This window comes from Hippichthys cyanospilos, chromosome 5 (genome assembly GCF_059441005.1).
Source record: "Hippichthys cyanospilos isolate Australia breed blue-spotted pipefish chromosome 5, RoL_Hcya_1.0, whole genome shotgun sequence".
NCBI lineage: Eukaryota > Metazoa > Chordata > Actinopteri > Syngnathiformes > Syngnathidae > Hippichthys > Hippichthys cyanospilos.
In genome coordinates this window covers 7,068,054-7,080,483 of record NC_142373.1, presented here as the reverse complement: position 1 = coordinate 7,080,483, position 12,430 = coordinate 7,068,054, and the positions used below count along the sequence as shown (strand labels likewise).

The window sequence follows — 12,430 nt, the reverse complement described above, 5'->3', positions numbered from 1 at the left end:
GACTAAGTCATCCAAAGCCAGAATGCTTAATCAATGAGAAGTGAACAGAAAGCAAGATCGCTGACTGATGCATTTGCCAACGCTCTTGGCTGGCACTTCCGTCTCCCATGGCATGTTGTTTACGACGAAAAGCTATGAAAAGTATTCACAGAGCACCAACTGTTGTGAGTTTATGATCCGGATGGCCAGGACGGTAATCTGCTTCAGTTGATGTGCGCTGTGTAGTACAGTATTAAAATATTTTTTTAAAGCTTCGTGCCACAAAAGCGCTCATTCAAGATGGGAGTTCCATTAGAGATGAATCTTTCCTTGTCGTTGAAGCAAATCGGATGTCCTCTTCCCCATAAATATTCATTACAGTCTTTTCCAGAGCATTCCTTTACCTATCGGTTATTTCAGAATATTAAACCGGCAACAGTGACAACTGCTGAGTCGCGTAATGGCGGCTGCTGATACCTAAACACCACACACATGTGTAACTTAAAAAAAGACGTACTGAAGGAGAAACTGAACGGCATCCACGTATCCAACGGACTGCAAATGTTGGACGGGCAAAAAAAAAAAAAAGAAAAAAAAATTAAGTGCCCACTGTGTTAAATAGTTGAATAGTAAAATATTTATATAGTGCAAGAGTCACTCTTAGAAAGTGATTTTGTGAAATGCAAGTGCTTGTGCCATGCATGCCTTTTTAAAACACCTCAAACATCTAATTTCATGTGTGATATGATGCTTACAGGATGTGCTTGTTAATCCATTGGTTTTCTTCAGGCTTCTCTTTAGGGTCCAAAGTTGGCTGGAGCGGATCTCATCTGCTTGAGCATGTGGTGGTATGTCCTGGACAAAGCGTCAACAAGAAAATGGTTTGACAGTAAACCATGTAAAATTAAAAAAAAAAAAAAAAAAAAAACCTTCATGACCAAAAACTTGACATATAGGTGTACATTTTATGACCATAATAAAAAAAAATAATAACAATTTGGTGTTGCATCAACAAAAAAGTGACTTTTGTGCAGTCATTTTGTGGGAAATTCAATCTGAGCCATTGCCATTTGAGATCACTCGGCCATTTAATTAGGATGCCTCCTGGATGTCACCGTGGTGAGGTGTTACAGGGGGCCCTGGAGATGACCCAGGACACGCTGGAGAGACCATGTCCTCTCTCCGCTAATTTTTTTTAAGTGTTCTTTAACACTAGCAGGCAACAGTAGATCCATATGAAATTTCAATCGTATCACCATTGAAAGTATCCTAGCATACTGTTTCATGGGGGTTTGGTGGTACAGTGGTCGTCTCCCAGCGGGGAGGCTGTGGGTTTGATCCCCCGACCGTCAAGACACTGAACTCCCAGTTGCTCCTGATTCTGCGTCATCAGTAAGTAAATGACTAGTTAGTGTAAAGTACTTTGAGTACCCAAGGTAGAAAAGCGCTATATAAGTGAAAGTCCATTTACCATTTCATGGTAAAGCAATTCAAAGGGTGATCGAGACAGCCCAGAAAAATCACTGCTCTCTGCCATCCCTGGACAACATTGCTAGCTTTTGCTTTTGTGAGAGACATTATCTGGGACATAACCCACCGTGTTGATCAAGGTTTCAACTTTTACTACCATCTGGTCGGTGCTACAGGGCTCAATAAAGCAAACAGACTCAAGGACAGCTTTTCCTCAGAGCAATTAGCAAAACAAAAATACACCAAAAATAACAAATGCGCTCCGTGAAACTGTCACGTTCTGCCTGGGTTTTATTCTGCTGTAGGTTTACTTGTTGAGATTTTTGGTTTGTTTAGCCATTCAGTTAGAAATGTTTCTCCCCCGCGTCTGCCTCTCCTCCCTGTTCGTTAGTTTGATATTGTCCACCTGTTGCCTGCGTGTTCCTGCCCCTTGCATGTCTTCCAATCAGCTTCCCCCGCCTCCTGTTCTTTCCCAGCTGTTTCGCACGGTTTTGTAATTAGTGCCGTGTGTATTTAAGTTGTAGGTTTGTCTCTGCTTGTTGTCGGGTTATTGCAGTTGTCACCTCCTTGCTGTGTTCTCCTCGCTGTCGCGTTCCTCGTATTCCCCGAGTCCCACGGCCACTCTTCCTCCGTAAGTTTAGTTTAGCTCTCGTTCCTTTGCACATTGCCCAGCTTTTGTCTACTTTTATTTTTGCCTTGTTTGGATTATTAAAAACTCAGTTTATGAGCACTTCCCCTCCTGGCTTCCTTGCAACCTTGGGTCCATCCTCTCTCACCTCCTCACTCCACTCGCCATGCCAGACCGTGACAGAAACTATGCTTTTTATTCTATATACCCTAATTTTTGTTTATATTACATTTATTTAAAATGCACCAATCGAGAAAGTGCTCCCTATTTGGTTGTATACCTGCTGCACAGTCACTTTAAAGGGATTCTATTCTATTCTATAATGTTGGTCTCAACAAGATAAATGGTCCTCACATAGCTGGACTGTTTGTGGAAGAAACAAACAAAAAAAACCCAGCTACATTTGAAGTATTTTTCATAATACTGTGGTAACTCTACCTATGAACGTCAATTCATACATACTTTTCGAGTTACAAAACGCCTCAACAGGAAAATATTTCCTCTTGTTACGACATAAATTTCCAGATGCGAAGTGTAAAAATACAGTATGTACATTTCTCTGAGTTCACGGAACACAACTCACAAGTCCAAGAGTTCATTGAATGGAACATACTCATAGCTGCTCTGCCATTGGCTATTTGTATCTTGCACCTTCCTGGCATCCCATTGGCTAAGAGGGACCTCCTGTATGTGCTCGTTATTCGCCCCATGGTCTTTTCCGAAAGTTTTACATAAGTTTATCCACTTTTACAGTGTTCACTAAGGACCCCAAGAAAGTGATGTAGAAAAGAGGTAAAGTAAAGAAGAAAAGAGTTTTTTGTCCATAAAACAATGCAAGAGATACCAGAAAAGTATGGAAAGGGGATCTGTTTGGTTGCTCTTTCCAAAGAATATGGCTGTAATGTATCTACAATCACCACATTGTTAAAACAAAAGGAAGCCACAACAGCTATGACTCCTTCTAAAGGAGAAAGAGATGGCTGTTGACACAGTGACCGAGGCAATAATTTACAAAAAGGCAGGTGTCATTTATAATCCAGTCCATTGCTCAGATGGTGAGGCTAGTAGCGCCAACCACATAGCGGCCTACAAATTTGTGTTAAAATTCAAACAATTGGTGATTGGTTGAAGATTAGGTCGCACAACAAGTTTTTAAATGCGATTTAGGAGCACAAACGAGTAGCTTTCAACGACTGAGCTGCAGAAGTTCAAAGAGGAGGAAGCAGTCATGATTTCATCAGCCCAAATAAAAGACATTCTAGGAAAATTCCTTGAAGTTTCAGAATTTGTTGAAAAGAATCATCCAGAAAAAGTGTTCACAAGTTGGGCGATTGCTCACTATAATGATGTTTGCCTTGGACATTTTTAAAAGATGGTTAAAAACAGACAAAAGCAAACATCCTTGGATCAGTTGTACACAAAACGCCATGCAAAAATCACTTTTGAAAGAGAACATGAACTAAAGAGGGCAAACAATGATGAGGACAGCAGTTAAAAGGTAAAGACATCATTTTTATTCTTTACTCTTTTCTTTGTTTTATACCTTTTTTATTGCACAACTCTCATTTATTATGCAATGATCTAATTGTAACATGTATTTGTTACATGTTTTGAAGCATTTTTATGCTTTATAAAACATTTATGTCTGAATTTTGGGGGGCTTGGCTCGATTAGGGCATGGAAAACTTTCTAAAACATAAAATTTTCTACTAAAGAAATTTCTTCCAGAAACAATTCATTTTGTAAGTAGCGTTATCTTTGTATTAAAAATAATTGTCTCATTTGCAGATTCTGTATCCTTTTCCTTTTGAATGATGTGGTCTACCATCTTGTAAAGCTGGTGTAGTTGTGGGATGAAGCAATTTGAATTTTCTTTTTTTTTTTTTTTTTTTTTAAATCTGTAGTTATGGTCGAAGTTTCAATAAGCGTTTAATTTGCAATGCAATAGCAACTTTGTGTGAACATACGGTCGTTACCTGGGGCAGTCTACTTTAACCCAGAAATATTGCGGTAGCAAAAATAGAATTTTTAATTTATTTTTTAAGATTAGAGGAAAATTTTAAGATTAGAGGAAAATTCTGAATTCAGAGGCCTTTTATTTTACAACACAACAGCAGACTTGTATGAAAGAACTTTTGCTGGATAGCTAGCGTGTTCTGGATTTTACATAAGGTTTTAAAGCTTTAAATAGTTTGTTAACAATTTGTGAAGGGAATCATATATTAGGTTATCATTATGTGCTTATTTCTTGTCTAGAATAGTGTGCATTGTTATCCATTTATGTAATCGTAGTTCATTTTGACCCTGTCCTTAGATAGAGCTGTTGGACGCAGGAAAGTGTGAGCCGGGACCTTGGCCCAGCTGTCGGTGGCGCCCAGCTGGCTCTTTTGTTGTGTCTTGTAATCTGCAATGCTTTGCTGAATGAATAAAAAACCAGGAGGGGCGGCTGGGCGAATTGAATTAGCGTCAGGGAACGCACGAGTTCGTTCGCCCAAGCTTTTTTCCCTATTCCATGGTATAGAAAAGTCAATCTTGGCTGGTCTGAGTTACTCTTTTTGCTGCTTAGCAGCTAGGCTTGTCCTAGTCTTCTTTTAGAGATTTCTCTAACACAATTTGTAAAGTATCAGCTGTACATCTTAACATCAGTTTACCATTACTTATAAGCAGAATATTGACAGGGAATGACATTTATGGACTTTAGTGTTGGACACAACGCAGAAACGTTTTGCTTCGTTCTATGATTGTTTTTAGCCTGAACAGGAAAGCTCATCCTGTACTCTCCCACCAAGTTTCTCGCTTTCTTAAAAGCCAGCACGCTTTTCGAGGTAAAGGAATTGGCCCAAACAACCAGTCTTAACTTTCTTACAACTTGTTACATGTAAGTTATCAAAGTAATAATAACAGTGCAAAATACTCCCCATCTGGTATCATAAAGATACTACATAACGACCACCCAAGAATAGCAGTACCATCGCAGTGGCGATGACGATTTGCTGCAGCTCTATTGGAGATTCTTCTCGTTTGTTTAGAATCACCTATCCATCTTCTATAGCCGCTTATCCTCACAAGGGTTGCAGGCTTGCTAGTGCTTTTTCAGCTCTCTATGGGCAGTAGTTGGGTCGCGCGAACTCCATTGACTACAATACAAAATCATCCACTCTTCGCGCTCCATTTGAACGCGGCATAACACTTCTTTTCCTATCGGCTTTTCTCTTCAGGGGTTACCATAGAGAAGAAGATGAAGTGCCTCCAACTAAGCCTGCATCATCTTCTCTCACTCCAACTACTTTCATGTCCTCTTTCACTAGATGAACGACTACTATCTACTACTACTATGAGCCTTCTCTTTGGTCCCCCTTTAGACCTCCTGTCTGGCAATTCCAAATTCAGCATCCTTCCACCTATATATTCACTATCTTGTCTCTGGACATGTCTCAACCATCTCAGCCTGGCCTCTCTGATTTTATCTCCCAAAACTCCAACATGTGCCTCTGATGTATTCATTTCAGACCGTATCCATCTTGGTCAATCATAAAAAGAACCTCAGCATCTTCATCTCTGTTACATCTAGCTCTGCCTCCTGTCTTTTCCTCAATGGCACTATCTAAAGGCCAAAAAACATTGCTGATCCCACCACAGTCCTGTACTCCTTTCATTTAGCTGAAACTCTACTATCACACATCACACCTAACATTTTTTTCACCGTCCCAGCCTGCCTACACATTCTTCTTCACTTTTTTTCCACACTCTCTATTTTTCTGGACTGTTAATCCTAAATACTTAAAAATTTCCACCTTATTTATTTCCTTGTATCTTCCTTCTTCCATGTGGGTCCTTCACATTCACACACATATACTCCATCTTGCTGCAACTAACCGTCATTTCTCTGTTTTCCAGGGCCAGCCTCTACCACTCTAGCTTTTCCTCCACCTGTTGCCTACTCTCACTACTGATCACAATTTTACCTGCAAACATAGTCCATAAAGATTTTGTCTAACTTCGTCTGTCAGTCTGTCCATCATCATAACAAACAAGAAGAGGCTCAGAGCTGATCCCTGATGCAGTCCCACTTCCACCTTAAACTCTTCTGTCACACCTATTGCACATCTCACCACTGTCTTACTGTCCTCATACATGTCATGCATTGCTCTAACATACTTCTCTGTCACTCCAGACATTGTACAATATCACAGTTCATCACTGGGCACCTTGTCCTGAACGTTTTTTCAGATCTACAAAGGCACAATGCAGCTCCCTCAGACCTTCTCTGCACTCTACTGTCAACATCCTCAAAGCAAATACTGCAGCCGTAATGCTCTCTTTTGGCATGAAACCATACTGCTGCTCACAAATACTTACTTCTGCACTTAGTCTAGATTCAACTACTGTTTCCCATAACTTAATTTTACAACTCATCAACTTTATTCCTCTCCACAACTCTGCACATTTCCGTTGTTCTTAAAAATGGGCACCTGCACGCTTCTCCTCTCTTCCTCATGCATTTTCTCACTATGCAAGATCCTGTTCAACAACTTTATTTTCCAACACTGTCACCTCTTCCACTCTTCGTTCTCTCTCATTTTCCTCATTCATCAGCTCTTCAAAGTACTCTTTTAATCTTCCCATCACACGACTGGCATCAGTCAAAACGTTTCCATCTCTCTCCTTGATCCCCCTGACCGCCTGCATGTCCTTCCCAACTCTGCCTCTCTGCCTTGCCAACCCTATGTAGGTTAGTCTCTCCCTCCTTATGTCCGACCTAGTATACAAGTCACTGTAAACCCTTTGCCACCTCTAGTTTCACCTTACCTTTCATCCCCACGTAGTCATGTCTTCTCTTGTCGGTCGTCTCAGTTTTCCACTTCTTCTTAGCTAACTTTTTTCTCTGTATACACTCCTGGACCTCCTCATTCAACCACCATGTCTCCAAGTACTCCAGGGATTCAGTCCATATTGAAAATGCATTTATTTTGCCTCTTGTGCTGGCTACAGTAACGTGGCAAGGGCCTTGGCAAGTCTTGTTGATGTTCCAGTAGCATTGATGAGGATTCATAGTGCTTATTCAGATATCTTAGAGCTTTTGTTGTTGCTACTGGCATTGGTTTGTATGAAGGGGCAGTACTTTCAAATATTTTTCTTCCTTCACAATTTTTATTTCTTCCTCTGAAGCGGGCATTACCTCATCCAAGTTGGGGGGTAGCGACTGGATTTTAACAACTGAAATTCAGAACACCAAATTGACAAGTAGGCCGGCTCCTTCTGCTGGTATTTGTGCCTATCGAATGTTAACTCCTTCACTGCCATTGACGAGAATTGGCAACACAACATAGTTTCATTGATACCAATAAGAATAACCATTGCTGGTTATTACTGTGACCAAGCTTAACCGACTCAAAAACGGCTCCTGATCTGTCCTTTACTGCTCACGATTCTCTTCATTTATTCAGTCGTAACATGTTTCAAACTAGACAGAAAATTTGTTAATCAGCAGTATTCCAACAATAGGAGAGGCCAGGTTTCAGCGTCATTCTCAACCAGCTCACTGTTACAATTTGACCTAATCTCCTTAGAGGCTTTGACCTCTTTGGTAGCTGCCTTTGAGCTTACAGCATACACACAAGACCCTTATCCAGCTGTTGATACTGCGGACCACAGTATACTTTTAGGTACGTTATAACATTGCGTCGGGTTAACAAGCATGCACTTTCCTCGTTCCAGTCTTATTAATTTACGATGACATGGTTTCCACAGATAAGGCATCACCGGGGTGTAGCAAACACTTGAAAACATAAACAGGAGATACAGTGCGACCTTTGAGCTTGAAGGCAGGCACAGTGGACCCCCCGATTACGGTGTCCCTGGCTTATGTTTTTTTTTTTCACGTTACAATGTTGAATACTGAGTTTTTTCATCCCCTTTTTGAGGCATTTATTCTGCTTTACGATTAACATCAACAACTGTCATGACCTGTGGTGTTGGTTGTGTTTGTTGTTTTGCCTCCCTCTTGAGGTGTTATTAGGTAATTGCTCTTATTTTCTGTTGGCGTCAAACAGCCTCTATTGCAACGCATCACTACAATGCTGGTCTGCTATTGGTCGGCGTCTCGTTTCTCGTTTCACGCATTAGCTAACAAACATGGGTTTCGATTCACGTTATGATCCCAACCGCGGAACTGATTGTCATAAACCATACATCAGATAACATTGGTAAGTAAACAATACAAATCGGAGCGCTTGAAGAATTCAGAATACATTTTTTATTTTTTTTTATTGTGATATATAATATACATCTATACAATCAGAAAACTTCATAAATAAAAAATATAGAAAGGATTTATTCACCTTTTATTGGCTCTTGTTATGCCCATATTCTCTAGTAAGGGTAGCTTAGGCTAGGCTAGCTTCGGATTTCTTGATTATCTCCAGCTTTGTTTCCATATAAATCACCTTCTTCTCTCTTTAACATCACTAGCAATCTTGGGACCCATGGCTAACCCATTCAAGTTTGAATTAAGCAGTAAAATGCACTATAAATACGGTTTTGTAACTACTCACGATAGAACAAAGCTTTACCATTCCATTTTGAAAGGAGTGAGGCCGACCAATAGCAGACCAGCATTGTAGTGACGCCTTGCATGGAGGCATTGAAGGCAACTGAAAATAAGTGCTATTACCTAAAAACGGCTGCAGATAGAAACAAAACAACACAAATATAGCCAACCCCCTTAGGTCATGACAGGTATTTTTGTCACAAAGCGGGGAAAATACTCTGAAGAGAGGACGAAAAAATTCAGTCTTCCACATTGCAACATGAAAAAAAACGTAAGACAGGGACGCTGTAACCTGGGGGTTCACTTATGTTGCAACGTGGAATACATATCACACATACAAGATCATACACAGACTATATATATATATATATATATATATATATATATATATATATATATATATATATATATATATATATATATATATTAATATATATTTTATATATATTTTAATTTATGATATTTAATTGTATGCATGTATATTACATATAAGTATCACTTACTATACTATTTTGATACCAATTTTTAATATGTATATACAATTGTTATGTTTTTACCTGGGGTTTGACACACATTACCTAATTAACATGGGTTTGGATTGCCCGTCATACAGCGAACTCGTGTTACAATCATAACCACGTAATGCACGCACGTACAGACAAACAAGCTTCCTCTATCACTCATGCTCTCTCAACTATGGCAAGGGAATTAGATCATAGGACGCTAATTTGCGTTTGCTTCGAGTTACACCACACACCGCATGTTTAGAACGCAATTTTTTACACTACTATTTATGCCTAGCAGGCTCAGAACCAGCGTAGAGAACGCCGCTTTGCCTAGCAGCGACCAATGTTTATTTTGAAAAATGCCAGATGCCATTTGGAGAAAGATTTAGTCAGATTTAGAATGTTTGAAAATTGAATACATTAAATGATTTTAAATTTCACAAACTTGCAAATAAATGTGTTCTTAATGACCAAGGGTATGTTTTAAATATAATCGTAGCGTCTTCAAGCCGGGCTCCAGAGAGAGGTCCTGACCTGCATCTGGGCAAGGCAAACTTGTGTCCAACTACAGCTAGCCCCCGGTTTACGAACTCCCTGTTTTACGTATTTTTCATCTTACGAACGTGGACCGCGGCCTTTTTTGTCTCCCTCTTACGCACAAACCTTTCGTCTTACAAACAATCCAACATGCCGGTCAGTATGTCCGCACTATTTTTTTCGCTTTGCTGCATCAACAAAATTCGCTGTTTTCACATGTCACGGAAACAATGATATGCTATTGGTCTTATAAAGTCACAGTCACGGTCTCAGTCATGGAGATGCGGAAACACTATTGGTCGGCGTCACGTCAATCACAGAAATGCCTATATGCTATTGGCCAAACGCCTTCATCTAGCTTGATGGCACAGCTGGTCGGTGTGTTGTGAAGACTTTGCAAACTTTATCTGTTAGACATGGCTTCTAAAATTGCAAGTGGCGGTAAAGGAAGAAGTAAGAGGATGATGACAATAGAAACGAAGCAGGAGATAATAAAAAAAAATACGAAGGAGGCGCACGCATAGTTAACCTTGCTAGTGTGTATGGCCGTAACCGCTCGGCAATCTTCTAAGGGCATGACTTTCCTTGCCAGGGGACGGACCTCGGTCAACAACAAAATGGAGAGGCTTCTTCTATTATGGATTAAAGAGAAGGATATCACCGGTGATATGTTCTCGTTTGAGAAAAGTTCTGTTTAAGAAAATAATTAAATAAATTCTGCGGGTTGGTCTCTGCTCCCCTCCGCCTCCACCCAGCTCAAGTCACGTCGACTCAAAGGTAAATGTCGTTTTTCCTTTGTATATTTATGTTATTTAATTTAACTGTACAGTAGATCATGTTACTAATTTTTAATATGTGTATAAAGTCGTGATGTTTTTACCTAAGGTTTTTGCACGCTTTGCACGCATTCACTAATTAACATAGGTTTGGATTGCCCGTCATACGAGCAATTCGAGTTACGAGCATAGCCGCTGAACGAATTAAGTTCGTAACACGGGGGCCCACTGTATTTTACTCATCATAAGGGTTATGTCAGCCATGCTCCGTCTGGTCCCTCATCTAGGACTGTTTGCCATGTGTAACCCTACAAGAAACTTAAAGCTCCAGACAACTTAGCTCCTAAATCAACCCCTGCACCACAGTAAGGTGGCAGCTCATAGAGGGGTCTATGTGATGATTGAGGGTGAAAATAAATACCTCCCAGTTACTTCATTATATAATTAACAAGTTAACAAGTATGCCCCTAGGAACGTGTACGAGGGTGTGTGCTGATGCGTAAGGATACTGCAGTTTCCATTTGTAAGAAAATGAACAGAGAAGCACGGCAGTAAACAACATTTTGACTTACTTTCACCTCATAGTAATGACTGATCATGGCTGGAATTATTGTCAGATGTGCACCTCACAGTCATGGCTTCATGAAGTGAAATGCAAATGTGTACATAATCTTGCTCATTGTATTCATTGTACAGGCCTAAATTAAAAGTTACTTTAGATTTAAGAATACAGAGAATTTTGTGTTATTGAGTTATTCAAATAATATGAATTAATACATGGCTGGCACACAGCTTAGTAAAGCATTCCGGGATGTCTTGGGCTCAATGCAATGTGGTGTCTGTTGTGCTCACTCTGATTTGGGTCTTCACCAGGAAATGCAAATCAGTTCGTGAGCTACAAGTTAAGAAACTGCAAAGAAAATGCCACTATATGCTCAGCAGAAACTTGCCTTTTACTTGGGCTTGGTTGTTGTTTATAGGCTCTTTCGGACCAAGGAACTCAGGATGTCTGAATTCCTGTTGGCAAAGGTTCCTGGTCCGTGGCCTCCAAGTTTAAATTCACACCCATTGTCAGTGGGCGAGGTTGTTTATTCAAACTGGACTGATGACGTAAGGCAGAGGAAAAACAACTGAACTCTGCCTCCTGTGTAATAGTGGCATTAACTTAGAAGATGCATTACAAATAAGCAGGATTATTTTATGGGTTATGTGTTATTGGGAGTACTTGTGCGATTTAGAACTGGTTGAGGTAGGAGTGTGGATTAATGGTGGAATAAAGGAATCATCAAACAAAACTACGTGTGCAGTTTCAGATATTTTCACAAGTACTAAAGAAGCTGCCACACACGGCACGAGAAAGGAGCCTAATTAGTTTTTCCTCGTTTACATGCAACTCTGTTAGCTTTATACTCATAAACTGATATCCGTTATTAGAGCTGTGCAATCTACCAATATAGCTACGAGTCGCTGGCAAAGCAAGTGCTTTTGTAATTCCAGTGAGTGGTTTGTGATAGGAAGTCTGCCAAAAGTACATGCTCAAAAGGACCAGCTGCAATGACAATCGATGAGTGTGGGCCCACTGCATTTATGCACGTTATTTTCATGTTGCGACCTGGAATACTGAGTTTTCACCCTCTCTTTATGACGTTTTCCTGGATTTGCTGCTGTCATGACCCTAGGGACTTGGCTGTATTTGTGTTGTTTCGTCTCCATCTACAGACGTTTTTAGGTAATTACACTGATTTTTAGTTGCCATCCCTGCAATGCGTCACTACAATAATATATATATATATATATATATATATATATATATATATATATATATATATATATATATATATATATATATATGTATAAATATATAATATATAGTTTTGAAATCTCTGCTTTCAAGCTCAAATGTCGCACTGTATTTCCTGTTTAGTCTCTCCTTTCATCATTTAGGTTTTAGCAGTGTGTGTTATCCATGGTTGTTCCAATCTTG

At 39.8% G+C, this 12,430-nt stretch overlaps 1 protein-coding gene and 1 long non-coding RNA gene across 31 annotated transcripts in view; one reads left to right on the top strand and one right to left on the bottom strand.

Moving 5' to 3' along the window:
* The window catches only part of LOC148423271 (homeobox protein PKNOX1-like), a 200,194-nt gene that overhangs the window by 67,170 nt on the left and 120,594 nt on the right, over positions 1-12,430 (top strand). For 14 of the 30 annotated variants that reach the window (XM_088414719.1, XM_088414715.1, XM_088414722.1 and 11 more), the window contains one exon: positions 10,263-10,447. The exons of 14 other annotated variants lie outside the window; for them this stretch is intronic. The gene's annotated coding sequence lies outside the window, so the exon portion shown is untranslated. Of the gene's footprint in view, positions 1-798; positions 828-10,262; positions 10,448-12,430 lie in introns of those variants that run through there. 2 more of the 30 variants (XM_088414725.1, XM_088414712.1) reach the window with 2 other exon arrangements.
* Positions 1-12,430, bottom strand: part of LOC148423272 (uncharacterized) — a 32,231-nt gene that overhangs the window by 7,749 nt on the left and 12,052 nt on the right. Inside the window, exon 2 of the long non-coding RNA XR_015865595.1 lies at positions 735-834. This is a non-coding gene — a long non-coding RNA (uncharacterized LOC148423272). The remainder of the gene's footprint in view (positions 1-734; positions 835-12,430) is intronic.